The sequence below is a fragment of the Aotus nancymaae genome, unplaced genomic scaffold, assembly GCF_030222135.1.
Source record: "Aotus nancymaae isolate 86718 unplaced genomic scaffold, 86718_ANA_hifiasm-v0.15.2.pri h1tg000076l, whole genome shotgun sequence".
Taxonomy (NCBI): domain Eukaryota; kingdom Metazoa; phylum Chordata; class Mammalia; order Primates; family Aotidae; genus Aotus; species Aotus nancymaae.
The window spans coordinates 16,824,738-16,852,379 of record NW_026988491.1 but is presented as its reverse complement, the minus strand read 5'-3'; the positions used below and the strand labels follow the sequence as shown (position 1 = coordinate 16,852,379).

The following is a 27,642-nucleotide window of genomic DNA, read 5'->3' as shown; positions in this document are numbered from 1 at the left end:
ATTGGCATGTCGTACAATGGAAGACCACAAACAACAAGGAACAAACTACAGATATTCATAATAAGGATAATTTCACAAATATGCTCAGTGAAAAGCCAAACAAAAATCATACGTAATGGGTGATCCCACTTAACAGACATTCCAGAATGGGCAGAACTTATCTGTGTACTAGATTTCAGATTGGTGTGGCTTCTTGGGTAGAAGGGGATTGACTTGAAGAAGATGTGAGGGAACTTTTTAGAGTATGGAAATGTTTAGGTCTTGATAGGCATTTATCAAAATGGATTAAATCATATGCTGTATGTGATTTGACTGTAAAAATCACTTGTAACTTAACAGCCAAAAGCAACCCAGAAATTGTTCTGGATTCCCTTTTCCCCTCACTTTCAACATCTAATTGCTCAGGACGTTCTGTTTGAGTTATATTCAAAATATGTCCTGAGTTTGAGCCAGTCGTGGTGGCTCACACCTGTAATCCCAGCACTTTGGGAGTCTAAGGCAGGTGGATTGCTTGAGCCCAGGAGTTCAAGAAAGGCCTGGGCAACACAGTGAGACCCTGTCTCTAAAATTTTCTTTATGTTAGCTGAGCATGGTGGTACACATCTGTGGTCTTAGCTACTTGGGAGGCTGAGATGGGAGTACTGCGTCAGCCAGCTGTGATTGTGCAACTGCACTCCAGCCCGAATGACAGAATGAGACCCTGTTTGAAAAAGAACAAAAACCAAAACCATATACATACATATATCTCTCTCCTGAATTTATTCCCTTCCATCTCAAGAACCATCCCCTCCTATCTGAACTGTTTTATTATTTCCTGACTGGTTTTCCTACCCTCTGTTTTTGCCTTCTTTCCAAACCATTTTTTCCATTTACTAGCTAAAGTGATCTCAAAAATTCAGATTGGATTATGTCATTTGCCTTCCTGAAATGCTCCATTGGTTTTTCATTGCTTTCATAGTGGCCAACAGGGTCCTATCCGACCTTTGCCTCCCTCTGAACCCGTTTGACCTGGTCTCCTCCTTGCTCCCGAAGCTACAGTTTTGTTGGCCTTCTCTCTTTCTTGAACTCTTCAAGCTCATTTGTACCTTAGGACTTTTACACTTGGCTCCACCCTCTGTGTGGAACACTCTGCTTCTCAAATCTGTGACTTGTTTCTGTTTGTCATTCAGGTTCAGCTTAAATATAAGAGAATATAATCTCTTCTCTGAGAGATTTTCTCTGACCCTCCCTGTCTAAAGTAGCGCTCCATTAAATCAGTCTGCCTTATTTTGTTCATAGCTTTTATCACAGTCTGAATTTATCTATTTTGTTTTGGTTCTGGTTTTGTTTTTTGTTGTTGTTTTGAGACAGAGTTTCACTCTTGTTGCCCAGGCTGGAGTGCAATGGCGCCATCTCGGCTCACTGCAATCTCCACCTCTCAGGTTCAAGCCATTCTGCCACAGCCTCCAGAGTAGCTGGGATTACAGGCATATACTACCATGCATGGCTAATTTTGTATTTTTAGTAGAGATGGGGTTTCTCCATGTTGGCCAGGCTGGTCTCAAACTCCAGACCTTAGGTGATCTGCCCACCTCAGCCTCGCAAAGTGTTGGGATTACAGGTGTGAGCCACCGTGCCTGGCCAAATTTATTCTTTAAAAATTTTTTAAATTAACTTAAAAAAAAAAAATAGAGACAAGGGTCTCACTTTGTTTCCCGGGTTGTTCTTGAACTCCTGGCTTCAAGCAATCCTCCTGGGATTACAGGCATGAGCCTCTATGAACAGCTTGAATTTATCTTGTCGTTTTATTTATCTTCCTCCTCCTCTTAGGTTTAAGCTTCCTCCCTTCACTGCTCTATAGGCAACAGTATTTGATACACAATGGGCCAGATGTGTTAAGTGAAGTTATTGAGGATAGTAGTGATGGGATGAGAGCTGTTGAAGGTGTAAGGAGGTGCCAAGGAGAAGCAAGACTTCTTTTGCGAAACCAGGTGATGGCATTGCATTCATCGAAATAGAAAACAACTGAGGAAGAGAAGATTGGAATAGGATATAAAGTAATGAACTTGGTTTTGAATGTAAGTTTGAGATGCTTGTAAGACATCATGTGTTTGAGCACAGATCTGCTATTTAGGAGAAGGAACTGGGCCGTAGGTTAAGACATGGAGGTTTGCATGTATGTTGTAATTCCAGCCTAGGAGTACATGAAATTGCCCTTAGGGGTAGGTAAAGAATGTGAGTATATAGAGTAGTTGTTTCTTCCTTGTTTCCTAAGTGATGGGCATCTCCTGCCAGTAATGGAGACTTATCTTAGGTCTCAGCCCCTTAAAAAGGTTTTGTAGTTTTAAAACCCCACAGGGAGTTATGTTATTCTTGCTAACAATGACTAGTATTCAAGGGCCCAGGACAGAAACTCTGAGAAAGCAAACATTTAAGGGAGCATGGTAGCTCTTAAAGAACATCAGGAATGCAACCAGACAGGCTGGAGGAAACTCCAGAGAGCAGGAACCAGGGAAGAGTTTTTCTTTTTCTTTCTTTTCTTTTCTTTTTTTTTTTTTTTTTTTGTTTGAGGCAGAGTCTGGCTCTGTTGCCCAGGCTGGAGTGCAGTGGTGCGATCTCCTCTTACTGCAGCCTCCACCTTCTGGGTTCAAACAATTCTTCTGCCTCAGCCTCATGACTAGTTGAGACTACAGGTGCGTGCTACCACCACCAGCTAATTTTTTTTTTTTTTTTTTTGTATTTTTAGTAGAGGCCAGGTTTCACCATGATAGCTGGGACGGTCTCAGTCTCCTGACATGGTGATCCACCTGCCTTGGCCTCCCTAAGTGCTGGGATTACAGGTGTCAACCACCATGCCTGGCCAGGGGAGAGTTTTTCATGTTAGAGGCAGTAGACAAGATTACTGAGAAATGTCAGTTGGGTGGAGAGGGAGGCCGGCTTCTGGGGAGTGGTAACTAAAGTTAGATTGTCATATATTGATGAGAAAAGTGAAGACAGTAAATTGGGAGTCAAACCTCCCTAAAGTTTGACTGTTAGAGAAAAGTAAAATATAGATGCAGGGAGAATCTGAGGTCAAGAGAAGAACTCTTTTATGGGTTTTTTGTTTGTTTGTTTTTTGAGACGGAGTCTCACTGTATCACCAGGCTGGACTTCAATGACGCAATGTTGGCTGATTGCAACCTCCGCCTCCCAGGTTCAAGCGATTCTCCTTCCTCAGCCTCCTGAGTAGCTGGGACTACAGGTGTCTGCCACCACACCCAGCTAATTTTTTGTATTTTTAGTAGAGATAGAGTTTCACCGTGTTGGCCAGGATGGTCTTGATCTCTTGACCTCGTGATCTACCTCCCTCAGCTTCCCAAGGTGCTGGGATTATAGGCGTGAGCCACTGAGCCCGGCCTGTGTGTGTGTATGTTTGTTTTTTCTTTTTAATATAGATAGTTCTTATGATGGAGTTACGTCCTGATAAACCCATCCATCCTAAGTCGAAGATATATTTAATACACCTAACCTACTGAATGTCGTAGCCTAGCCTAGCCTTAGATGTGCTTACAACACCTGCATTAGCCTATAATTGGATGAAATCATCTAACACAAAGCCCATTTTATAATAAAAGTGTTGAATTTCTTGAATGCTATACTGAAAGTGAGAAGCAGAATGGTTGTGTGGGTATTCAAAGTGGGGTTCCTGCTGAATGCTTGTTGCTTTTGCACCATCCTGAAGTGAAAGTCCTAAGTATGTGAGAAACCAGAGCATGCGTAAATCCTGATGAGGAGCCAGCACACAGGATATGGTGTTGAAGATGCAGGAGAGTGAGAGGATGTTGGAGGACCTTCCTTGGGAACTCAGAACCCGGTGTGATCCCCTGTGATTGGTGTTTAGTAAGCATATCGTTCTCCCAGAGAGCAGAGGTGTGTGGGTGGTACATACACAGGCTGCACATGGGGCAGGAATGTAAGGAGTGCTTTTCTGTGAGCACTGGAAGATCCTCTGCTGAGGGAGGAGGAGGGAGTGTGGAGAGTAGGAAGTTTCAGGGAAAGCAGGAAAGATTTTAAGAAACTTCTCTTGCCAAGCAGATAGAACTAAGGAAGCAGTAATTGGAGGGGGAAAGAAAGTAGTTAAGATGAGCTTCTTACTTACTGGGATTTTAGAGAAACTGGTCAGACCTTTATAATGCTTTGTCTAGGTTTGGATTCCGGTGATTTGGACACAACTTTTTTGTGCCTTGTGTCTGGCAATTCCACTGTTTCTCATATACTTCCACCAATCCCATTTATTAGACCAGTGACTTGTAAATTATTTCACAGCCCTCAAATTTTATTAAAAATTATGTGTGTAGCACGAGCTGTGTAGGTAGGTGGCAGTGTGCTAAGTGTTATATCAAAAGAGCATGATAAGATAGGAGTGTTGAGGGAGGGGGTACTCTCATCTCTTCCATGCTGGGCTGCCCCAGGTCTGCAGAGGCATTTTGGGGCATAGCCAGCCTGGCTGGGGCAGAAGTAAGGATCATACTCTTCCCAGCTCCAGCCAGAGCAACTCATCTCTCTTATCTTTTGGATGCATCAGCATAAGGTTTTTGCTGAAAAAAGACTTACAGAATATTTTCAAACACTGCTTCAGTAGTCTCTAAGGTCCTTATAGTCAGGGCTGTGTTTTGCTTTATTTTATAGCCCCATCATCTGCATTGTTGCCTGTCAGTACACTGAGAATGAATGTACTATTTTCCCTCTGAGCCTATGCTCTCTAGTACCCCTGCCTCCTCCCTGTCTCTTTTTCCCCCTCATCTCTAGCTATATATTACAGTTAAAATAGAATGTGTCTGTTTCGTCGCAAATGTGTATATTCTTAGGTGATCACTATGCCTTGTTAATCTTTATGTCTTTATGTCTTGTTCACATAATTCTATTAAAGTAAAGTTAAATTTGGATTTGTTATAGAAAACTTGCAAAGCTCTCCTAAGAGTAAGAAAAGTCAGTAGAGAATAGGGGCAAAAATCCAGAGAAAATATAAGCAGGAAAACCATAGCAGACAGTGTCAGATGGAATGTTAGCGGTTTAGGTGAAGAACCCAGAGAACTACCTGCCCTGTGAGGAATGCTGGGTGTTTCTCCTGGAGGGTTTTAATTTTTGAGACAGGGTCTTGCTCTGTCACCCAGGCTGGAGTGTAGTGACATGATCATGGCTCACTGCAGCCTTGAGCTCCTGGGCTCAAATGATCTTCCTGCCTCAGCCTCCTGAGTATCTGGGACTACAGGCACATGCTACCACACCCTGCTAATTTTATTTTTTGTAGAGATGGGAGTCTTGCTATGTGACCAGGCTGATTTTGAATTCCTGGCCTCAAGCAGTCTTCCCGTCTAGGCCTCCCAAAGTGCTGGGATTAGAGGCCACGGTGCCTGGACCCTGGAGAGTTTTAGAACAATGAAATAGAACTAGTACTCCATGGCAGAAGTATAGAGAACATGCCTGCCAGATTCCAGCCAGATTACTCCTATACATGCAACATACAGTTAGTGTAAATGAACCTAAACAGATTTACCAGTCCCTGTACATTAGTAGACAGATGTAAATGGAAAGGTACACTATACATTGAACTTAATGCTATTTATTTTTCTAATAGATAGAAGTTTAAATATAGCAGGAATACAATATTCATCTTCTCTTGTTGAAGAAGTCTTTGTGGAAGTGGATTTAAGTTCTAGCATATTCAGTAGGAGAAATTAGAGTTGAAATGAAGGACGTCACAGCTTGTATAATTTATAAATGTCTGTTTAAAAAAAAAACTGCTACATTGGCTAGTGCATGTGCTCAAAGTTGGCTTCCCCTAAAGATAAGGGACACAGGCCAAATGAAGCCTATGGGAATGAAACACATCAGAAAATATAAGAAAAAAATTTCTGTTCAGCCAAGATTGCTAAATAGTTGCCATGCTAGGCACAAAAAATTCAAAAATAAATAAAACACTTTTGCTTTTCCCTAGAGTTCAGGGTCTGTGGGAGAGTCCAATATGGATAATTAACATTGATCAACCCTGTGAAGGACTGATAAGGCAATAATAGTGGTGTAGCTGGAGTGTTGGGGAGAACTAGGGAAGAAGCTATTACTTGTGATCAAGTATGGGAAGAATATTGGAGAAGGCTGTAGAGGAGGGGGCATTTGGGTAGACCTTGAAGGATGGACAAGAGAGAGACAAGTGGAAGAGTGGGGAAAGCGTTCCTAAGAGAGGTCTTTTGGGAACCAAGACTCCAAAGTATGTAGCATATTTCTATCAAATCCTGGGCTCTTAGTCTAAGGGCTTGGAGAGGACAGAGAGGGGAAGGTCAGAAAGGAGCGTGGACCCCCCAGTAGTACGAGAGCAAGGTGGGAATAGCTTGGTGATGAGCTTTGAACCTGAGACTGGGGCACCTGAGTCTCATAAATGGAACACAGTTTTGTGAAGAGAGGTGTGACTACATGGTTGGGGGCATTGTTCTGACTGAGTAGGAATGGTGGTGGGAAGGAGATGGGAGGGCCAGAAACAGCAGATGAATTGATCATCTTGGCTTCTTACTGTTCTGGTTTTCTCATGGCCAAAGCCCTAGTCTACATAAGAAGGATTGCAAAATTTAGCAATTGGTTTAAAGAAAATGGATTTATAGGAGATTTTGGCATCAACCCATTTTGATTCCAAAACAGGTAGGCAAGGATATTTTATTTACCTAAAACTTTATGATAAAGAATGTGAATATTTTTATATAAGCAAAATATTTCAAGGGCCAGGCCTTGTTCTAAACACTTGACAAAAAAATTAAGAGGTAGTGTTATTACCTCTGTTTTTCAGATGAGAAAACTGAATCACAGAGGTTGAGTGACTTGCCCAAGATCACCCAACTATTAAGTAGCAGAGCCAGGATTGGGAATCGGGAAAAACTCTCTTCCTCTAATCATGTTTTTCCTCTACTCTCATACTACAGCAATCCTCAACACAGAAGACTTCTGTGGCCAAATGTTGGGGGGTTATTCCCTATGCAACAAGCAGCGAACACCATCGGGGTGTCTTCTTATTAAGCTCTTACACTGACTACCCGGAGATAGTGTCAGATCGCACAGGTCTGGGGCTCAGTCCCCAAGACTGTGTGCTCCCCACACTCCCAGAAACTAGCCACACAAGTCCAGCCCTCCAGAACTTCTGATCGATTGGCTTCTAGTTGGGGTTCCCACAGCCCCCTCTTTGAGTTTGATTAATTTGCTTACAGAACTCCGGGAAACACTTAGGTTTACCAGTGTATTATAAAGGATATTGCAAAGGATACAGTTGGAAGAGATGCATAAAGCAATGTTTGGTGGAAGGGGCACCGCCCTCCAGGAACCTCCATGTGTTCAGCATCCAGAAGCTCCCCAAACCTTGTTTTCCTCTTGGGTTTTTGTTGCTGTTGTTTGAGTTTAGGAGTGGAGGTTTAATAGGCAGAAGAAAAGAGAAAGAGAAACAGCACTCTCTATAGAGAGAAGGATCTAAAGTGGATGCTGAGAGCCTCAGAATAAAATGACAGAGTTGGAGTCTGCTCCTCTATTCACAGTTTCAATGAATGCAATACCCTGAACGAGGCACGCAGTATGAAGCAGTTACGTTGTCTGGGATGTATACCCTGGGGTTCGTTGTTGTGCTCCAGGAAAATTTAGGACATGGACACACACGAGGATTTTAGGAGCAGAGGTTTAATAGGCAGAATAGAAGAGAAAGAGAGGGGACTTCTATATAGAGAGGGATCTCAGAGCAGAAAGGACCTCCTCTTGGATTTTTACGGAAGTTTCCTGATGTCAGCATGTCTTCTCCCAGGGTATAGGGCAGGAACCTCTCTGGGAAGGGTCTTAAGAGCCACAATCTGAAATGTGGGAACAGGTTAGAGTCCTGTCTTACGGCAGATGAATGAGTGGAGGGCAGGTGAGAGATTCTGTTTCCTCAGGCCTAAACACACCCAACATTGTAACAAAAGACTGTTGTTAGCAAGGGCTGGACAAAAACCAATATATATTATGATACCACAGGACCCTGGCTCTCTGCTCTTAACCTGTACCCTGTGTGAATCTGTTTAATTTAAATGAGCTGGGAAAAAAAAAAGCTGGAATAAAACTTGCAGGATAAGTTTGTGGCCCTTTGAAGAAGAAGAGTTTAATTTTGCATTGTAGAAAGAAAGAGTGGAGTGGAGCCAGGAAGTACTGTTCTAGGATCTACCTGGGGAAATAGTCAGCCGTGTAAGGGCAAGGACTTGTCTGTTCCTCATCATATTCCTAGCATCCAGAACAGTGCTTGGTGTGTAGCTAATGCTTAGCAAATATTTTTGAGTGAATCAATAAATGAAATAAAATTTTGCTACCAGCTTTCAAAGGAATATGCCATGGAAGCTTCAGTTACTTTTTTCCCTTTGGTTCATGGTTCAGGATTCTTTCTGAATTAATGAATTTATTACTTGTTTTTACTGAACTTATTTTGTTCAGCTTTTCAAGGAATGCCAGTTTACTATTTTCAAGATTTAAAAATAATCAATTTGTTGGCTGGGCGCAGTGGCTCACGCCTGTAATCGCAGGTCAGGAGTTCAAGACTAGCCTGAACAAAATGCCAAAAACGTCATCTCTACAAAAAAATACAAACAGCCGGGCATGGTGGTACGCGCCTGTAATCCCAGCTACTCAGGAGGCAGAGGCAGGGTATATTGCTTGAACCCAGGAGATGGAGGTTGCAGTGAGCCAAGATCGCGCCATTGCACTCCAGCCTGGGCAGCAGGGCAAGACTCTGTCTCAAAAAAAAAAAAATCAATTTGCTTTCAAAATAAAAATATTAGATTTTTAACATTCCAACAGAAATCTTTTTATATAAATAAAACTTTCATTGATGATTTCATTTTTGCATATGCCTATACTTAAAAGTGTAAACCTTGAAAATATTACTAAATATTGGAATTCACATCTAATTATAGTAGTTGAGATAATTATGTAATCCTTTTTAGAGATATTTGGTAAATATTTTTCAACAGACCAAGCATTATCTCTACTTTTTTAAAATTTTATAATATGATACTGGCCTATCCTGTATCTCTTGAAGAAGCTTCTTAGTGATTCATTAGGAAATTCTCTTCCTGGAGCCCAATGACAATGACAGTGCAGCTCAAGTAGTGTCTCTACTGATGTAAAGTCACAGCATTGATCATGGAGAAGTCATGTGTCTGATTTCATTAGCAAATTAATAGATGCTGTTGGTGTCTAAGACAGAGTGAACTAATGAATTATTTCTGCTTTAGTTTGCATTAAATCATTTGAGAATAGGGAAATAATAAGAAATTTTTTCTTTTGCCACCTATAAATGAATAAAGCCTTAGTTTTGATTTTTTTTTTTGAGACGGAGTTTCGGTCTTGTTACCCAGGCTGGAGTGCAATGGCGCGATCTTGGCTCACCGCAACCTCCACCTCCTGGGTTCAGGCAGTTCTCCTGCCTCAGCTTTTTGAGTAGCTGGGATTACAGGCACGCGCCACCATGCCCAGCTAATTTTTTGTATTTTTAGTAGAGACGGGGTTTCACCATGTTGACCAGGATGGTCTCGATCCCTTGACCTCGTGATCCAGCCGCCTCGGCCTCCCAAAGTGCTGGGATTACAGACGTGAGCCATCGCGCCCAGCAGTTTTTATTTTTTTTTTTTCCTCCTATGACTCCCTGTCACTTGAAGGCCTCAGTTTTATAAACCAACAAATTTTACTTCTCGTTGACCTGATTCAGTTTATTAGCCTTTTATTAAAATATGTACTTCCTCCATAATGTTTTATTTTTTGTTAAACATTTGACTCTTAAATGTTTGAAAAAAAAAATCTCACTATAACAGTATTTTTATTTTAGAGTTAATATGGTTATATAAAAATAGTTATTTTTGTCGAAATAGTTAATATATGGGAATAATTATATATGTTTAAAAATGCCAAGATTGTTAATCTAGTGTTTCAGTTAAAAAAAAGCTTTTAAAACTGTCTTGTTTGTGGATAAAGGTGATTTTTAAAGACTATTTTATAAAGTATTTCCCAAGTTTATGTTTGTAGATGTTAGCTCTCCCAAAGATTTCTTGAGTGTTTGTTTCAGATGGATTTAGGCCATAATTCTGAAAGACAAAGTTGCCTTTTTTTTTTTTGAGACGGAGTTCCTCTCTGTCACCCAGGTTGGAGTGCAGTGGTGTGATCGTGACTCACTGCAACCTCTGTCTCTCAGATTCAAGCGATTCTCCTACCTCAGCCTCCCTAGTAGCTGGAATTACATGTGTGTGCCACCATGCCTGGCTAATTTTTTTGTATTTTTAGTAGAGACAGGGTTTCTTCATGTTGGCCAGGCTGTTCTCAAACTCCTGACCTCAGGTGATCCCCCCCGCGTCAGCCTTCCAAAGTGCTGGGATTACAGGCATGACCCTCTGGGCTCGGCCTGAAAGACACAGTTCTTGATGCCATAATCCCAAATGCTGAAATACCAAAAGATCAAAATCCTAAAAATATAATTCTGGAAAAAATGATCTTAAAAAATTATTTAAAAGACACTTATTTGGGCCAGGTGCGTGACTCACACCTGTAATCCCAGCACTTTGGGAGGCCTAGGTGGGCAGATTGAGGTCAGGAATTTGAGACCAGCCTGGCCAACATGGCAAAACCCCATCTCTACTAAAAATACAAAAATTAGCCAGGCATTGTGACCTATGCCTGTAGTCCCCGCTACTTGGAAGGCTGAGGTGGGAGATTTGCTTGAATGTGGGAGGTGGAGGTTGCAGTGAGCAGAACTTTACTCCAGCCTGGGCGACAGCAAGATTCTGTTTCACAAAAGGGACACTTGTTAGGCCAGGCACAGGGTTTCACACCTGTAATCTCAGTATTTTGGGAGGCCAAAATGGGCAGATTGCTTGAGCCCAGGAGTTCAAGATCAGTCTGGGCAACATGGTGAAACCCTGTCTCTACAAAAAATACAAAAATTAGCAAGGTAGTGTGCACCTGTAGTCCAGCTACTTGGGAGGCTGAGGGTGAGATGATCTCTTGAGTCTGGGAGGTGGAGGTTGCAGTGAACTGTGATGGGGCTGCCTGGGCAACAGAGCAAGACTTTGTCTTTAAAAAAAAAAAAAAAAAGACACTTACTTAAATTTTTTAAAGGACATTTATTTGAGAAACAAAAACATGACAACACTTCATAGGCCACTTAATATAGTTTGGATATGTGTCCCTGCCCAAATCTACTGTTGAATTGTAATCCTCACAATTGGAAGTGGAGGCTGGTAGGATGTAATTGAATTATGGGGGTGGATTTTTCGTGAATAGTTTAGTACCATCCCTTGATGCTGTCCTCAAGATGGTGAGCGACTTCTGGCGACATCTGGCTGTTTTATATGTGTGGCATCTCGCACTCTCTCTCGCTCTGTCCTCATTACGTGTTGTGTCTGTACCCCCTTTGCCTTCTGCCATGATTGGAAGCTTCCTGAGGCCTTCCTAGAAGCAGATGCCGCTATGATTCCTTTACAGCCTGCAGACCTGTGAGCCAATTAAATCTCTTGTTTTTTAAGTTACTCAGTCTCAGGTATTCCTTTATAGCAATGCAGGAATGGCCTAGTATACCACTTTATACAATGAAATAGTAACAAATGTATTTTGCAAGTGTAATCACTCAGTATTCTAACAACAGTTGTGTGGGTGTAACATTTTTGTAACTGTGGTCGTCTGAAATACCATGATGGACAAACTAGGTCTTTTGATGAGGTCAGTAAAAACCAGGATGGGTCATTACTGCATGTGTAGTCGCCTCAAGAGCAAAGATGTTGTCGAATTTTATCTTTCACAAATGCAGATGTAGAAAAAGGACATTTCATTTATTGAGGAAGTTTCAGCTTTTTTTTTTTTTTTTTTTTTTTTTTTTTGAGATTGAGTTTTGTTCTTGTTGTCCAGGCTGGAGTGCAGTGCAGTGGCGCAATGTCAGCTCACTGCAACCTCCGCCTCCAGCGTTCAGACGATTCTCCTGCCTCAGCCTCCCAGGTAACTGGGATTACGGGTGCCCACCACCATGCCCAGCTAATATTTGTATTTTTAGTAGAGTTTCACCTATTCGCCAGGCTGGTCTTGAACTGCTGACCTCAGGTGATCCTCCCTCCTTAGCCTTGCAAGTGCTGGGAATACAGGCATGAGCCACCATGCCCAGCCAGTTTCAACTTTTTTTAAAGAGACGATAGTCTAGCTATGTTGGCCATGCTAGAGTGCAGTCACTATTCACTGGCATGGTCATAGTGCACTTCAGCCTCATACTCCTGGCCTCAAGTGATCCTCCTACCTCAGTCTCCCTACTAGCAGAGACTATGGATGCTCCACCACACCTGGCTTCCATATTTGTATGTACACAGCCAGTGCTTACACACAAAGTCAGTGTTGTGATAATGCACTTCTGTGGAGTTCAGTTTGCCAAAAAGTGCATAGAATTAATTAGAACTCTCTAAAAGTCTCTGCACAATTTATACCTCCTGTATTAGAAATGATGTGAAGACAAAATACATAGCATAGCAAATTGGTACTATGTGTGAAAGAGCAGAAGTCATACACCATCGAATAATTTGGCAGGGGAGATTACTTGGATTTTTTTGTCTGCATTTTCACTTCTGTGATCTTCAAAACACTTGATGAACTTTTATTTGCAAAGTGGTTGTGATCCACCAATTTTATAAGTAGATACTGCCCATTTGAAAGTCTGATTATTGCCTGGCCATTGCAGTGAAAGCAGTTTTCTGCTTTTGCAGCACCAGTAATGATTAGCTTTTAAACTTTAATCTTTCACCACTAAGTAGCCCTGTACACTTACCACAGCCTTTTTGTGAAAGAACAGTTTCACAGATCCCTTCAATTGTGTTATAAAGAAAAAAGTAAGAAGAAATGATACTCCACTGCCTCAGCACCAAATCTGTATTAGTCAGGGTTCTCTAGGGAGACAGAACAAATAGGATATGTATATAGATACATGAGGGGATTTTTTTTTTTCCGCGATGGAATTTCACTCTGTCACTCAGACTGGAGTGCAGTGGCGCAGTCTCTGTTCACTGTGACCTCTGCCTCTAAGGTTCAAGTGATTCTCCTCCCTCAGCCTCTCTAGTAGCTGGGATTACAGGTGTATGCCACCACAACCGGCTAATTTTGTATTTTTAGTAGACGGGGTTTCTCCATGTTAGCCTGGTCTCAAACTCCTGACCTCAGAAAATCCGCTTGCCTCAGCCTCCCAAAGTGCTGGGATAATAGATGTGAGCCACTGTGCCTGGCCATATGAGGGAATTTATTAGGGGAATTGGCTCATGTAATTATGGTGGCTGAGAAGTCCCACAACAGATCATCTGCAGGCTGAGACCCTGGGATGCTAGTAGTGTAACAAAAATCCAAAGGCCTCAGAACCAGGGAAGCTAATGGTGTTATCTCTCAGTCTAAGGTTAAAAAGCCTCAGAACCCAGGGGGCCACTGGTTAAGTCCTGGAGTCCAAAGGCTGGCAAGCCTGGAGTTCGATGTCCAAGGCAGCAGAAGAAGTCTGTCTCAGCTCTCGGACAGCAGTTCACCTTCTGTGTACTCTTTGGGCTCCTGGCTGATTGGATGAAGCCCACCAACATAGGTCTCCATGTTGGTGGGCTATGGGCCCTCCCTGCCTACTCAGACTCACTAATCTCTGGAAACACCCTCACAGACAACACCCAACGCAGTGCTTCACCAGGTTTCCAGGTGTTCTTTCTTCCAGTCAAGTTGATAACTAAAATTAAGTCTGCAGATCTACCCTCGGCAACTGGGTGCCCATAGGCATCTCCTTAAACCATACTTAATTTCCAAATAACAACAATAGCAAGGTCATAGTTCACCTAGGATGATGCAACTATATTGTGTACAACCAAACTATGCAAAACCCCTCCCCAAAATTTGGCTTTTGGGATTTCAGCAGTTGGGATTTTACTCTTTTGGGGTTGTGATTTCAACATTAGGGATTTTTAGACTTAGAGGCTTTAGTCTTTTGTAATTTTAACATTGAGGATTTATTCCACCTGATTCTGGTAAAAATAATTTTTAAAAAACATTCAGGATTATGACATTTGGGATTATGACTGGTACTGATTTCAGACAGTTTTTGCTAAATCTAGTGTTTAGATATAGCAGTAAAATAATGTCTTTGTGTATTTAATCACTGATCTAGTATATCAGTAGTTAATATGTACAGATCCCTTATCCAGTACCAGGCACAGTGCACAGTATTTGATATTCATTACTTGATTCTGTTCTGAGAGAATTAAATAGTGTCAGTACTTTATCTGTAAAATGGGGATAGAGAAACATTATGAAGATTCATTCATTTGGAAGATGTCGCTCAGCCACTAAGTGATAGAGCCAGGGCTGGCATGCAGCTCTTTGTGGCTTCAAAACCTGTGTCTCCCTTTTAATGTAAAATGTGTACTTTGTAAAAAGTATACCATGTGGCTACTGCTTTCTCCCCACATTGACAGGCCTCCCCTGCCCACCTGAGCTCAGGCAGCCCCCCTTCATATGTACATGCTCTCTCCCTCTGCCCCATTCTTTCTTTTTCACAGCATTTATCTGACATTGTTGTCTTTCATCTGTTTCTTTCACAAAATGTAAGCACCATGGGATGGAAACTGCCTTCTCCATCCCTGTTTCATAGAGTAGAGCCTGGCACACAGTAGGGGCCAACATATGTGTTGTAAAGACTATAAACTAGAAGGTTGTATCAGTCCACAATATTCACTTTTTTTTTTTTTTTTTTTTTTTGAGACGGAGTCTTGCTCTCTTGCCCAGGCTGGAATGCAATGGCACAGTCACGGCTCACTGCAACCTCTGCCCCCTGGGTTCTAGCGATTCTTCTGCCCCAGCCTCCCATTAATTTTTTTTCTAGTCAGCGATTTTAAGTGAGGGAATTGAAGAGAGGTGTCTTGAGATATGGAGGAAGCAGTCAAGTAGGAGACAGGTCAAGGCTGTTGTGGAAGTAGAGATTGGAAATGGTTTGAATGAGCATGGTGCTGGACCTGCCTGAGCTCTTGTAGCTTCATGAATAGTAACCCTTCTTTCCTAGTCCCTGGTCCAGTGTCTTCCCAACTACTGCTGGAAAATCTTCTGAAAGATAGCTCTTGTCATATCCTTCTCGTTTGTTCACTGAATTATGACACCTTGCCTTGGTATTCAGGGTTCCACGGTAGGACCCTGCCCTGCCTTTCCAGCCCTATCTCCAAGTTTACCCACTTGTATCCTCTACTGCAGCTCTGTGCCCAGAGGCGTCTCTCTTTCCAGGCCTGGGTCCATGTCCTCTATTCTATTCTCCATGCTTTTTTTTTTTTTTTTGAGGTGGAGTTTTGCTCTTGTATCCTAGGCTGGAGTGCGATGGCGCGATCACGGCTCACCAAAATCTCCACCTCCTGGGTTCAAGCAATTCTTCTGCCTCAGCCTCCCGAGTAGCTGGGATTACAGGCGCGTGCCACCAGACCAAGCAAATTTTTGTATTGGGTCTAACATTTTAGAGTAGAAGAATAGAAACCAAATGGGGAAACGACTGAGAAGTACCATTTTTCAGAGTTTGGGGATGAGTCCTAGTACTTGTCCTAAGGGTGTTCAACAGTATTGTGTAGGAAACAGATAACTAGATCATTGATACTACATTGTAAAAATTACAGCCATAGAGCTGGATGTGGTGGCTCATGCCTGTAATTGCAGCTCTTCAGGAGGCTGAGGTGGGAGGATTGCTTGAGGCGAGGAGTTGGAGACCAGCCTGGGCAACATAGTGAGACCTCTTCTCCAAAAAACATAAATATAATTTAAAAATAAAATAGGCCATAGAGAGGGAAAAGTGCTAGAAAACCTTTGTTAATTCTAGAAACACGTTAAGAGTAAGGACTAGTCATCTTAGCGAAATCGAGGTCTTGAGCAGGTGGGCAGAAAGGTTGGCATTGTGCAGGAGGAAGCTGTCTTAGGGTCAGTACGTGAATTGTTTTCACCCCCTTAAAAGGGCATTGCAGAAAGTATCACAAGAATATTTTAGGAAGATGGTGGTGAAAGGTTAATTTTTAGTACTTAAACTCAGTTCTTAAGGGAGAAGTAGGTCAGTGTTCAAAGAAACAATATTGAATTTAGCTTTAGAAACTTCCCAGATAGGCTGTTGTTCTTCCACATTTCATGTTTTTGCAGGGCCCAGATGAATAGCCATGGGAATGAGACAGGAGTAAAGAAATCTGGGAACAGTGCCTATAATGGGAGGCTAGATGGGAAGATCACTTGAGTGTAGGTGTTAGAGACCATCCTGGGCAGCATAGTGAGACCTCGTCTCTACAAAAGTAAAAATAGCCAGGCATAGTGGTATGCGCCTGTAGTTCCAGCTACAAAGAGATAAAAAGGAGTAAGGGAGATGACTAAAGGAGAAGGCTATGTCATGAATTACTTACTCTGGTATGTCCTATCTCACTTAGACCTTTTAAAAGATTTTTCTTTTCCTTTTTTTTTTTTTTCCTGTGACAGTGTCTGGCTCTGTCACCTAGGCTGGAGTGCAGTGGCATGATCGCAGCTCACTGCAACTTCTGCCTCCCAGGCTGAAGCAAATCTTGTGCCTCAACAACCCCAGTAGCTGGGATTACAGGTGTGCGCCACCACACCCAGCTAATTTTGGTGGTTTTTTTGTAGAGATAGAGTTTCGCCATGCTGCCCAGGCTGGTCTTGAACTCCTGAACTCAAGCGGTCCTCCTGACACAGCCTCCCAAAGTGCTTGGATTATAGGCATGAGCCACTGTATTTGCCCAGATTTTTTTTAATTGATATGAAATTCACGTGACAAAATTAATCATATTTAAATGAACAGTTGAGTGGCATTTACTGCATTTACAGCGTGTACACTCATGACCTGTATCTAGTCCCAAAATAAACCTAGTACCCATTAAGCTGTTATTCCCCTTGCCCTCCTTCTCCCAGCCCCTTGGAACCACCAATCTGCTTTCTGTCTTTAGACTTGCTTACTTTGGATATTACATATAGATGGAATCATAGAATATGTGACCTTTCATGTCTGGCTTCTTTCATTTAGTGCATAGTATTTTGAGATTAATCTACATTGTATTGTGTATGAGTACTTCATTCCTTTTTATGGCCGATTATTGTTGTGTGTATACATATACCATAATCTGTTTATCTGTTCTTCTGTGGATGGACATTTGGGTTGTTTCTGCCTTTTGGCTATTTTGTATAGTGCTGCTATAAACATGTGTGTGCATCTATTTGTTTAGATCCCTGTTTTCACTTATTTTAAGTATATACCTAGGAGTGGAATTGCTGGATCGTGGAAATTCCGTATTCAACTTTTTGAAGAACCACCAGACTTTTTCACAGTGGCTGAATATTTTCTGTTCCCGCCTGTTGCCCAGGTTGAAGTGCAGTGGCACCATCTCGGCTCACTGCAACCTCCACTTCCCCGGAGTTGAGTGACTCTCCCACCTCAGTCTCCCGAGTAGTGGGGACTACAGGCATATGTGACCATGCCCAGCTAATTTTTGTATTTTTAGTAGAGACTGGGTTTTGCCACGTTGGCCAGGCTGGTCTCTTGGCCTCAAGTGATCCACCCACCTCAGCCTCTCAAAGTGCTAGGATTACAGGGATGAGCCACCATGCCCAACTTTTTTTTTTAAGAGACAGCGTCTTGTTCTATCAGCCAGTGCAGTAGTGCAGTCAGAGCTCACAGTAACCTTGAGCTCCTGGGTTCAGGTGAGATTACAGGTGCTGGCCACAGCGCCTAATCTGAGTTCATTCTTTGTTGTACATTCCATGGGTTTTTACAAATGCATAATGTCTTGCATCTGCTATTACAGTATTATACAGAATAGTTTCACTATCCCAGCAGTCACCTGTGCTCTCCACATATTCATCCTTCCCGCTCTTCCCTGAATCCTTGGTAATCATTGATCTTCCTACTGACTCTACAGTTTTGCTTTTTCCAAAATATTATATAGCTGAAGTCATGTAGTCATGTACCCTCTTCAGATTCATGTCTTTCACTTAGCAATAAGCATTTAAGTTTCCTTAATATCTTTTTGTTTTTTGTTTTTTTAATCAGAGACAGAGTCTTACTCTGTTGCCCAGGCTGAAGTGCAGTGGCGCGATATCGGCTCACTGCAACCTCTGCCTCCTAGGTTCAAGTGATTCTCCTGCTTCAGTCTCCCGTGTAGCTGGGATTGTAGGTACCCACCACCACTCTCGGCTAATTTTTGTAGTTTTAGTTGAGATGGGGTTTCACCATGTTGGTCAGGATGGTCTCAAACTTTTGGGCTCAAGTGATCCATCCACTTTGGTTTCATATCTTTTTTTTTTGTCACAGAGTCTCGCTCTGTCCTCTGGCTGGAGTGCAGTGGCACAATCTCAGCTCACTGCTACCTCTGCCTCCTGGGTTCAAGTGATTCTCCTGCCTCAGCCTCCCAAGTAGCTGGGATTACAGGCACGTGCCACCATGCCCTGCTAATTTTTTGTATTTTTAGTAGAGACAGGATTTCACCACGTTAGCCAGGATGATCTTGATCTCCTGACGTTGTGGTCGGCCTGCCTCAGCCTCCCAAAGTGCTGGGATTGCAGGCATGAGCCACCGCACCCAGCTTCATATATTTTTTATCATTAATAATGTTTCCTTGTATGGTAGTAACACTATTTACTTAAGGAGAACATCACAGTTGCATATGGTTTTGGCACTTAGAAATAAAACTGCTGTAAACGTTAATGTACAGGTTTTGTGTTTACATCAGTTGTCAACTCATTTGGGTAAATACCTATATTAGCTTTGTAAGAAACTACCAAACTGGTCAGGCGCGGCGGGATTACACCTGTAATCCCAGCACTTTGGGAGGCTGAGGCGTGCAGACCATGAGGTCAGGAGATGAAGACCATCCTGGCCAACATGGTGAAACCCTATCTCTACTAAAAATACAAAAATTTGCTGGGTGTGGTGGCTTGTGCTTGTAGTCCCATCTACTTGGAAGCCTGAGGCAGGAGAATCGCTTGAACCTAGGAGGCGGAGGTTGCAGTGAGCTTAGAGCACCACTGCACTCCAGCCTGGGGACAGAGCGAGACTTCGTCTCAAAAAAAAAAAAAAACCTACCAAATTATCTTTCAAAGTGGCTGTACATTAACTTCTTCTTTTTTAAATTGTAAAAAATATATATGTATATAAGTGGCATAAAAATTGCCATTGTAGCCGTTTTTAAGTGTACAATTAAGTTATGTTAAAATGGTTGTTCTGCAACCATTTACCACTGTTCCCAAAAACATTTTCAACACTCCAACAGAATTTTTTTTTTTTTTTTTTTTTTTTGAGCCCAGGCTGAAGTGCAGTGTCATGATCTCCGCTTTATCTCCTGGGTTCAAGTGATTCTCCTGCCTCTCAGCCTCCTGAGTAAGCCAGGATTACAGACATGCACCACCACGCCCAGCTAACTTTTGCATTTTTTTTTTTAGTAGAGATGGAGTTTCACCATATTGGACAAGCAGGTCTTGAATCCTGACCTCAAGTGATCTGCCTGACCTCGGCCTCCCAAAGTGCTGGCATTACAGGCATGAGCCACCGTGCCCGGCCAGAAACTCTCTGCTCATTAAGCAATAACTACCTATTCCTTGATCCCCAAACCCTTATAACCTCTTGTCTCTGTCTTTATGAATTTGCCTCTTCTAGATCTCATGTACATGGAATCATACAATGTTTGTCCTTTTGTGTCTGGCTTATTCCGCTTAGCATAATGTTTTCAAAATTTATCCATGTTGTAGCATATGCCACATTTGTTTATCCATGTATCCATGGACATTTGGGTCATTTATACATTTTGTCTATTTTGAATAGTGCCACAGGGGACTTTGGCATACATGTAATCATTTGAATCTCTGTTATCCTTTCTTTTGGGTACATACCTGAGGTGGAATTGCTGGTCCAGTGGCAACTGTATGTTTAACCTTTGGAAGAACTGCTGAATTGTTTTCCAAAGTGGCTGCACCATTTTACATTTCCACGAGCAATGGATGAGAATTCCAGTTTTCCACATCCTGGCCAACACTTGTAATTTTCTGTTTTTTAATGGTAGCTGAACTATTGGGTGTGAAGTGGTATCTTGTGGTTTTGATTTATATTTCCCTGATAACTAATGATGAGCGTATTTTCATATGCATATATTCTGGATACTAGATCTTTATCAAGTATCAGATATATAATTTGTATCATCTGGAATTTGGAGCTCTTTTCTGCTAATATCATTTGAACAAATTAGTTTGGATATTAACCCTTATGTGAGTTTGGACAGTAGTGGAATCTCAGAGCTAGTAGAAGTTTTAAGTGATTTTTGAGTTTTAGGTGCCTGTGTATTTAGTCATTTGTTGTTTGTTTCCCCAGATCTCTTTGAAACCTATACGGCTCATAAGACCCATGAGATCTAGAAAAACCCAGTTTTCACAATCAGTGCCAGCATGCATAAGAATTTGTAAGCTACTAAAAATACAAACATTAGCCAGGTGTGATGGCACACGCCTATAGTCCCAGCTACTCGGGAGGCTGAGGCAGGAGAATTGCTTGAACCTAGGAGGCAGAGGTTGCAGTGAGCCGAGACACTGCCATTGTACTCCAGCATGGGTGACAGAGTAAGACTCCATCTCAAAAAAAAAAAAATAATAAGAGACATCTAATGGGAGGCCAAGGCAGGCGGATCCCAAGATCAAGAGTTGGAGACCAGTCTGGCCAACATAGTGAAACCCCATCTCTACTAAAAATACAAAAAATTAGCTTGGTGTGGTGGTGGGTACCTGTAATCCCAGCTACTCAGGAGGCTGAGGCAGGAGATCGCTTGAACCTGGGAGGCAGAGGTTGCAGTGAGCCAAGATTGCACCATTGCACTCCAGCCTAGGCAACAGTGCGAGACTCCATCTCAAAAAAAAAAAAAAGACTGCCGGGCGCGGTGGCTCAAGCCTGTAATCCCAGCACTTTGGGAGGCCGAGGCGGGTGGATCACGAGGTCAAGAGATCGAGACCATCCTGGTCAACATGGTGAAACCCCGTCTCTACTAATACAAAAAATTAGCTGGGCATGGTGGCACGTGCCTGTAATCCCAGCTACTCAGGAGACTGAGGCAGGAGAATTGCCTGAACCCAGGAGGCAGAGGTTACGGTGAGCCGAGATCGCGCCATTGCACTCCAGCCTGGGTATCAAGAGCGAAACTCCGTCTCAAAAAAAAAAAAAAAAAAAAAAGACGTTATTTAGAGTTAAATATTGATCATGTCTCTTCTGTTTTAGTCTGAAGGTCAGATTCCAAACCCAGAATCACAGGAACACTCCCAATTAATGGACAGCCTATCCTGAAGCTTCATTAGAAATCTGCTTCAGAAAAGATTCCTTTAATTAATTAACTTACGTATTGAGACAGAGTCCTTCTCTGTCGCCCAGACTGGAGTGCAGTGGTGTGATCTTGGCTCACTGCAGCCTCCACCTCCCGGATTTAAGTGGTTCTTCTGCCTCAGCCTCCCGAGTAGCTGGGATTACAGGTGCCCACCACGCCTGGCTAATTTTTAATCATATCATTTTGCCTCCTTGGCCAGGCTGGTCTTGAACTCCTGACCTCAAGTGATCCACCTGCCCAGCCTCCCAAAGTGCTAGGATTACGGGTGTGAGCCACCGAACCCAGCTGGTTAATTTGATTTCATCAACACATTGGTATATGTGTCACTTGTTTCATTTCAACTCTCCAACTTGGGAGCAGAGGTTTTTTTTTTTTTTTGAGACGGAGTCATGCTCTGTCACTAGACTGGAGTGCAGTGGCTCAATCTCAATTCACTGCAACGTCCACCTCCTGGGTACAAGGGATTCCCCTGTCTCGGGCTCCTGAGTAGCTGGCACTACAGGTGCGCACCACCATGCCCAGCTAGTTTTTTTGTATTTTAGTAGAGATGGGGTTTCACCATGTAGGCTGGGATGGTTTCGATTTCCTGGCCTTGTGATCACCCGATTCAGCCTCCCAGAGTGCTGGGATTATAGGCATGAGTCACTGTGCCTGGCGGGAGCAGGGTTTTGGAGTTAAGACCTACCTTTCATCCAGTTCATCTCCTATTCGATCCCCTATCTGGAGCTGTAGTATGTTATAGAAGCTTTGTGGAAAGGGCAACAACAGAAACCATTTCCTTATATTTTACTTCCTTAGGTGAGAAGATTCATTTAGCAGTTAGAGCTTTAATAAAAGGCAGAGATTGTTAGGCCTTTTAAAGACTGGTTTTCATATAGCTGAAGGATACCATGTACTATATGCACTCGTTTTCTGATGATCTGCTGTGGGTATTCTCTGCTCTCCAGTGACTGCTCATTCCTCACGTAATTCATAATAGAGCTCCTCTTCCTTTTTGCCTAATCTTCTAATAACCAGCTTCTCTATGCTGGTTCAAGCTGTCGAAGGAAAGGTACTCATTAGAATTATTTATGTCACCCTGAATAGAGCTAAGTAAGAATTGTCTATTTAAATTTTTCCTTTTCTAAAAATCTTTTATTAGGAAGGGATGAGAGGAATATGAAGAGAGCCTTCTTTGAGTTTCTTAGTCCAAGGACTTTCAGGTGAGATTCTTGGGTGTGCTTTAGCACAGTGAAAGGAGTGTAAGTAGCTTCTAGGCCTGGGCCATTGGGTAACATTGTAGTATCCCTGTGGTTACTCCTACATGTGCCTTTTAGTTCTATTGCATTTAAGTTTAACTCATTTTCCTTTTAAATACTTCTCTCTAGCATTTTGTTCCTGCGTTTGTTTTCTTTTTCATAGCACATTTCTCTAATAACTAATGATGTTAAGCATCTTTTCATATGCTTATTCGCCATTTATATATCTTCAGAGAAAGGTATATTCAATGGGTAGGGAGATGTTTACAGTTGAACATACCTCTTAAAATCTTTGACGTTGAGCTCCGCACACGCTGAGAGTGTTATAAGTTTGTCTATGTAGTATAGCCTATGATAACCCCTCATAGAGGACCACTGTAGATAATTGTTTGACTGTGGTACTAAAGAAGCAGGTTCATGTCAGTTTTGGAAGATATTCTAGATAATAGAGATGATACAGTTTTTTTGTTTGTTTTTCTGAGACAGTCCCACTCTGTCACCTAGGCTAGAGTGCAGTGGCACGATCTCGGCTCACTGCAACCTCCACTTCCTGGGTTCAATCAGTTCTCCTGCCTCAGCCTCCCAAGTAGCTGGGATTACAGGTGTGTGCCACCACGCCTGGCTAATTTTTGTTTTTTTTTAGTAGGGACTGGTTTCACCATGTTGGCCAGGCTGGTCTTAAACTCCTGGCATAAGGTAATCTGTCCACCTTGGACTCCCAAAGTGCTGCGATTACAGATGTGAGCCACTGAGCCCAGCCAGAGATCATATGTTATGTATTCACCAAGATTCTTGAATCTGTGGTGATATCTTTTATTTTCTCTGGAAAATTCCCAGTAACTATCCTCAGTTACTGCCTTGGCCCCATTCCCTTCTCATTCTAAGAGTCCAACCATACAGGGATATGTTCAACCTTGTAGTCACTCTTTTTGTGATTTCTCTTGTTCTTCTTTTTTTTTTTTTTTTTTTTTTTTTTTTGATGGTATCCATTACAAGTTTTGTTTTTTCTTTTCTGTTCTTCATTCTGGGTAGGTTACTTTGGCATGTCTTCCAATTAATCTTCTCTTTGACTAATCTGATTTTTTTTTTTTTTAAAGAAAAGGGTCTCACTCTGTCATCCAGGCTGAAGTGAAGTGGCATGATCTTGGCTCACTGCAACCTCCACCTCCCTGTTGCAAGCAATTTTTGTGCCACAGCCTCTCGAGTAGCTGGGACCACAGATGTGTACCCCCACGCCTGGCCAATTTTTGTATTTTTTAGTAGAGACGGGGTTTCATCAGGATGGCCAGGCTGGTCTTGAACTGCTGGCCTCAAGTGAGCCTCCTGTGTCGGCCTCCCAAAGTGCTGGGATTACAGGTGTGAGCCACCACACCAGGCCAATTAATCTTTTAATTTAAATTAATAACTCAATGGATAGTTCTTACCCATATCTTACTGTATTTTTCAATTGTGATTCTTTTCAAATCTGCTGTTGTTTTTTATGGATTCCTATTCCCTGTTAAATTTTTCAAACATTGCTTTTATTTCCTAGAACTTAATAAATATAGTTGTTTTTTAGTCTCCTGATATCTCCAGTATTTGGAGTTCCTTTGGATCTATAACTGCTCATGGTTCTTTCTCATAGTACTTTGTTCATATGTTTGTGTGCTAGGCATGGTACTTGAAAACTTCTTTATGGAAAAATTAGAGACTTTGGGTGTGATGTCTTTTTCCAGGTGACTAACGGCACTAGCAGAGCAGGATCATTTTAATACAAGTTGAAGGCCAAGCATGGTGGTTCACACCTATAATCCCAGCACTTTGGGAGGCCAAGGCAGGCAGATCGCTGAGGTCAGGAGTTCAAGATCAGCCTGACCAACATGGTGAAACCCCATCTCTACTAAAAATACAAAAATTAGCCTGGCATGAAGGTGCCTGTAATCCCAGCTACTTGGGAGGGTGAGGCAGGAGAATTATATGAAACCGGGAGACGGAGGTCACAGTGAACTGAGAACGCGCCACTGCACTCCAGACTGGGCAACAGAGTGAGACTCCATCTCATAAATAAATAAATACAAGTTGAAGATTTGAGGTTTTTCTGAACTATCCAGATGATTTGAAGCTGAGTCTGTGGAAGGGCTGATTTACTTCTACTTTATTCTTACTCTTAGGATGCAGCCCTTTGGGGTCTCAGTTCACAGGTTTGCTGGGGGTGGGGAGCACGTTACTGAGTTATGGGTTGTCAGTTACCTCCTTTGCAGGGCCTTGGAGAGAGCTGGACCCTTCCTGAATCTCCACTGGCAAATCAACAAATGCCCCCAGGTCTTGCCTCTTTCTTTGGATTTTCATTTTACCTGGATATTAATTTGGTAATACCTCATTATCTTGTTAGATTTTTGTTACTCTTAGAAAGATGTATATATATTGCATCTAATTTTTTGTCAAATTATTTAGTACATATTACTGCAAACAGAAAATGAGATCTTATTTTCATGAACTCGTGATATTCTGACATTAACCTTGAAACAAGTGACAATACAGTGAGAGATGTGTTACTATATTATTGTTTATGTCTCTGTGTGACACTGTTAAGATGCCTGAATTGGTTGGGTAAACCATGTGGTGTTAGTTGGTGGGTGCTTTAAGGTTCACTATCTAGAGCATGGTCTTTGCAGCGGGTCATCTGATTTTTGAATCCCAGCTTTGCCACTTTTTTGCAGTGTGACCTCAAGCAAATAACTATTCTGCCTCTGTTTCATTGTCTAGAAAATGGAAATAATAATTGTACCTACCTTATGGGTGGTCGTGCCAGTTAAATTAGTTCATCACTAAAGCTTTTAGAACATTGCCAGACTTATAATAACCATTAGATAAATTTTAGCTGTTATCATTACCACCTAGAAGCCTTTGGAAATATAGGCATACATCATTTTATTGCATTCTACTTTATTGTACTTCACAGATACTGTGGGATTTTTTGTTTTATAAATTGAAGGTTTATGGCAACCCTGCATTGAGCAAGTCTAACTCTAGAGGTGCCAAGTTTCCAACAGCATATGCTCGCTTTGTGTCTTTGTGTCATATTTTGGTAATTCTCCCAATATTTATTGTAAACTTTCTAATTAATTAACTAATTAATTTTTTGAGATGGAGTTTTGCTGTTGTTGCCCACACTGGAGTGCAGTGGTGCAATCTTGACTCACTGAAACCTCCACCTCCCGGGTTCAGGTGATTCTCCTGCCTCAGCTTCCCAGGTAGCTGGGATTATAGGCATGTACCACCACGCTTGGCTAATTTTGTATTTAGCATATCTCTAACTTTAAATCAGAAGCTCGAAATGATTGTTTAGTGAGGAAGACATGTCAAAAGCCAAGATAGGCTGAAAACTAGACCTTTTGCACCAAACACATAGCAAAGTTATGAATGCAAGGAAAGGTTCTTGAAGAAAATTAAAAGTACAACTCCAGTGAGCACATGAATAAGAAAACGAAACAGCTTATTGCTGTTACAGATAAAGTTTTAGTGACCCAGATGGAAAATAAAACCAGCCACAACATTCCCTTAAGCCAGAGCCTAATCCAGAGCAAGACTTTAATTTAACTCTCTTCACTTCTGTGAAGGCTGAAAGAGGTAAGAAGCTGCAGAAGTAAAGTTTGAAGCTAGCACAGATTGGTTCATGAAGTTCTTGAAGCCATCTCTTTTTTAACATTAAAGTGCAAGTTGAAGCAGCAACTGCTAATGCAGAAGCTGCAGCAAGTTACCCAGAAGATGTAGCCAAGATCACTGATGAAGGTGGCTATATTAAACAGATTGTCAGTGTAACCTTAGGTCAGAAGAAGATGCCATCTAGGACTTTCATAGTTAGGGAAAGTGGATGCCTGGCTTCAAAAGACAGACTGACTCTTTTATTAGGAGCTGGTGCAGCTTGTGAATTTAAGTTGATAACAGTGCTCATTTACCATACAAAAAATTCTAGGACCCATAAATTTATGTTAAATCTACTCTGCCTGTGCTCTCTCAGTGGATCAACAAAACCTAGATGACAGCACATCTGTTTATAGCATGGTTTAATGAATATTTTAAGCCCACTGTTGAGACCTACTACTTAGATTAGGTATCTTTCAAAATATTACTCCCTATTGACAGTGCTACATCTGGTCACCTAAGAGCTGTGATGGAAATATACAAAATTAGTGGTGGTTTCATACTTGCTAACACAACATCTATTCTGCAGCCCCTGGATCAAGGAATCATTTTGACTTTCAAGTCTTATTACTTAAAAAATATATTTCATAAGGCTCCAGCTGTTATAGATAATTCCCCTACTGGGTCTGGACAGAGTGAATTGAAAACCTTTTGGAAAGGATTTACCATTCGAAATACCACTAAGAACATTTGTGATTCATGGGAGGAGATCAGTACAAGAACAGGAGTTTGGAAGAGGATGATTCCAGGCCTCCTGGATGACTTTGAGAGGGGCTCAAGACTTGAGTGTAGGCAGGAAATGCAGATGTGGTAGACATAGCAAGAAAACTCAAAAGTGGAGCCTGAAGATGTGACTGGATTGCTGTAATCTCAGGATAAAACTTGAACAGATGAGGAGTTGCTTCTTATGGATAAGCAAAGAAGGTGATTTATTGAGATGGAATCTACTCCCGGTGAAGATACTGTGAACATTGTTGAAATGCCAGTGAAGGATTTAGAATATTACATAAACGTAGTTGATAAAGCAGTGGCAGGGTTTGAGAGAACTGACTCCAATAATGAAAGAAGTTCTACCTTGGGCAAAATGCTATCAGGCAGTGTGGCATGCTATAGAAACATCTCTTACGAAAGGCCAGTCTATGTGGCACTTCATTGTTGTATTGTTTGAAGAAATTGCCACAGCCACCTCAGCCTTCAGCAACCCCCACCCTAATTAGTCAGCAGCTATCAAATGGAGGCATAACCTCTACCAGCAAAAAGATTAGTACTCCCTGAAGGCTCAGATGATTGTTAGCATTTTTTAACAATAAAGTATATTTTAAATTAAGGTATGT

General features: G+C 41.9%; 1 protein-coding gene across 3 annotated transcripts in view; it reads left to right on the top strand.

The window, feature by feature from the left end:
• TCF20 (transcription factor 20) overlaps window positions 1–27,642 on the top strand; it is a 161,126-nt gene that overhangs the window by 58,876 nt on the left and 74,608 nt on the right. The gene's annotated exons all lie outside the window — the stretch shown is intronic.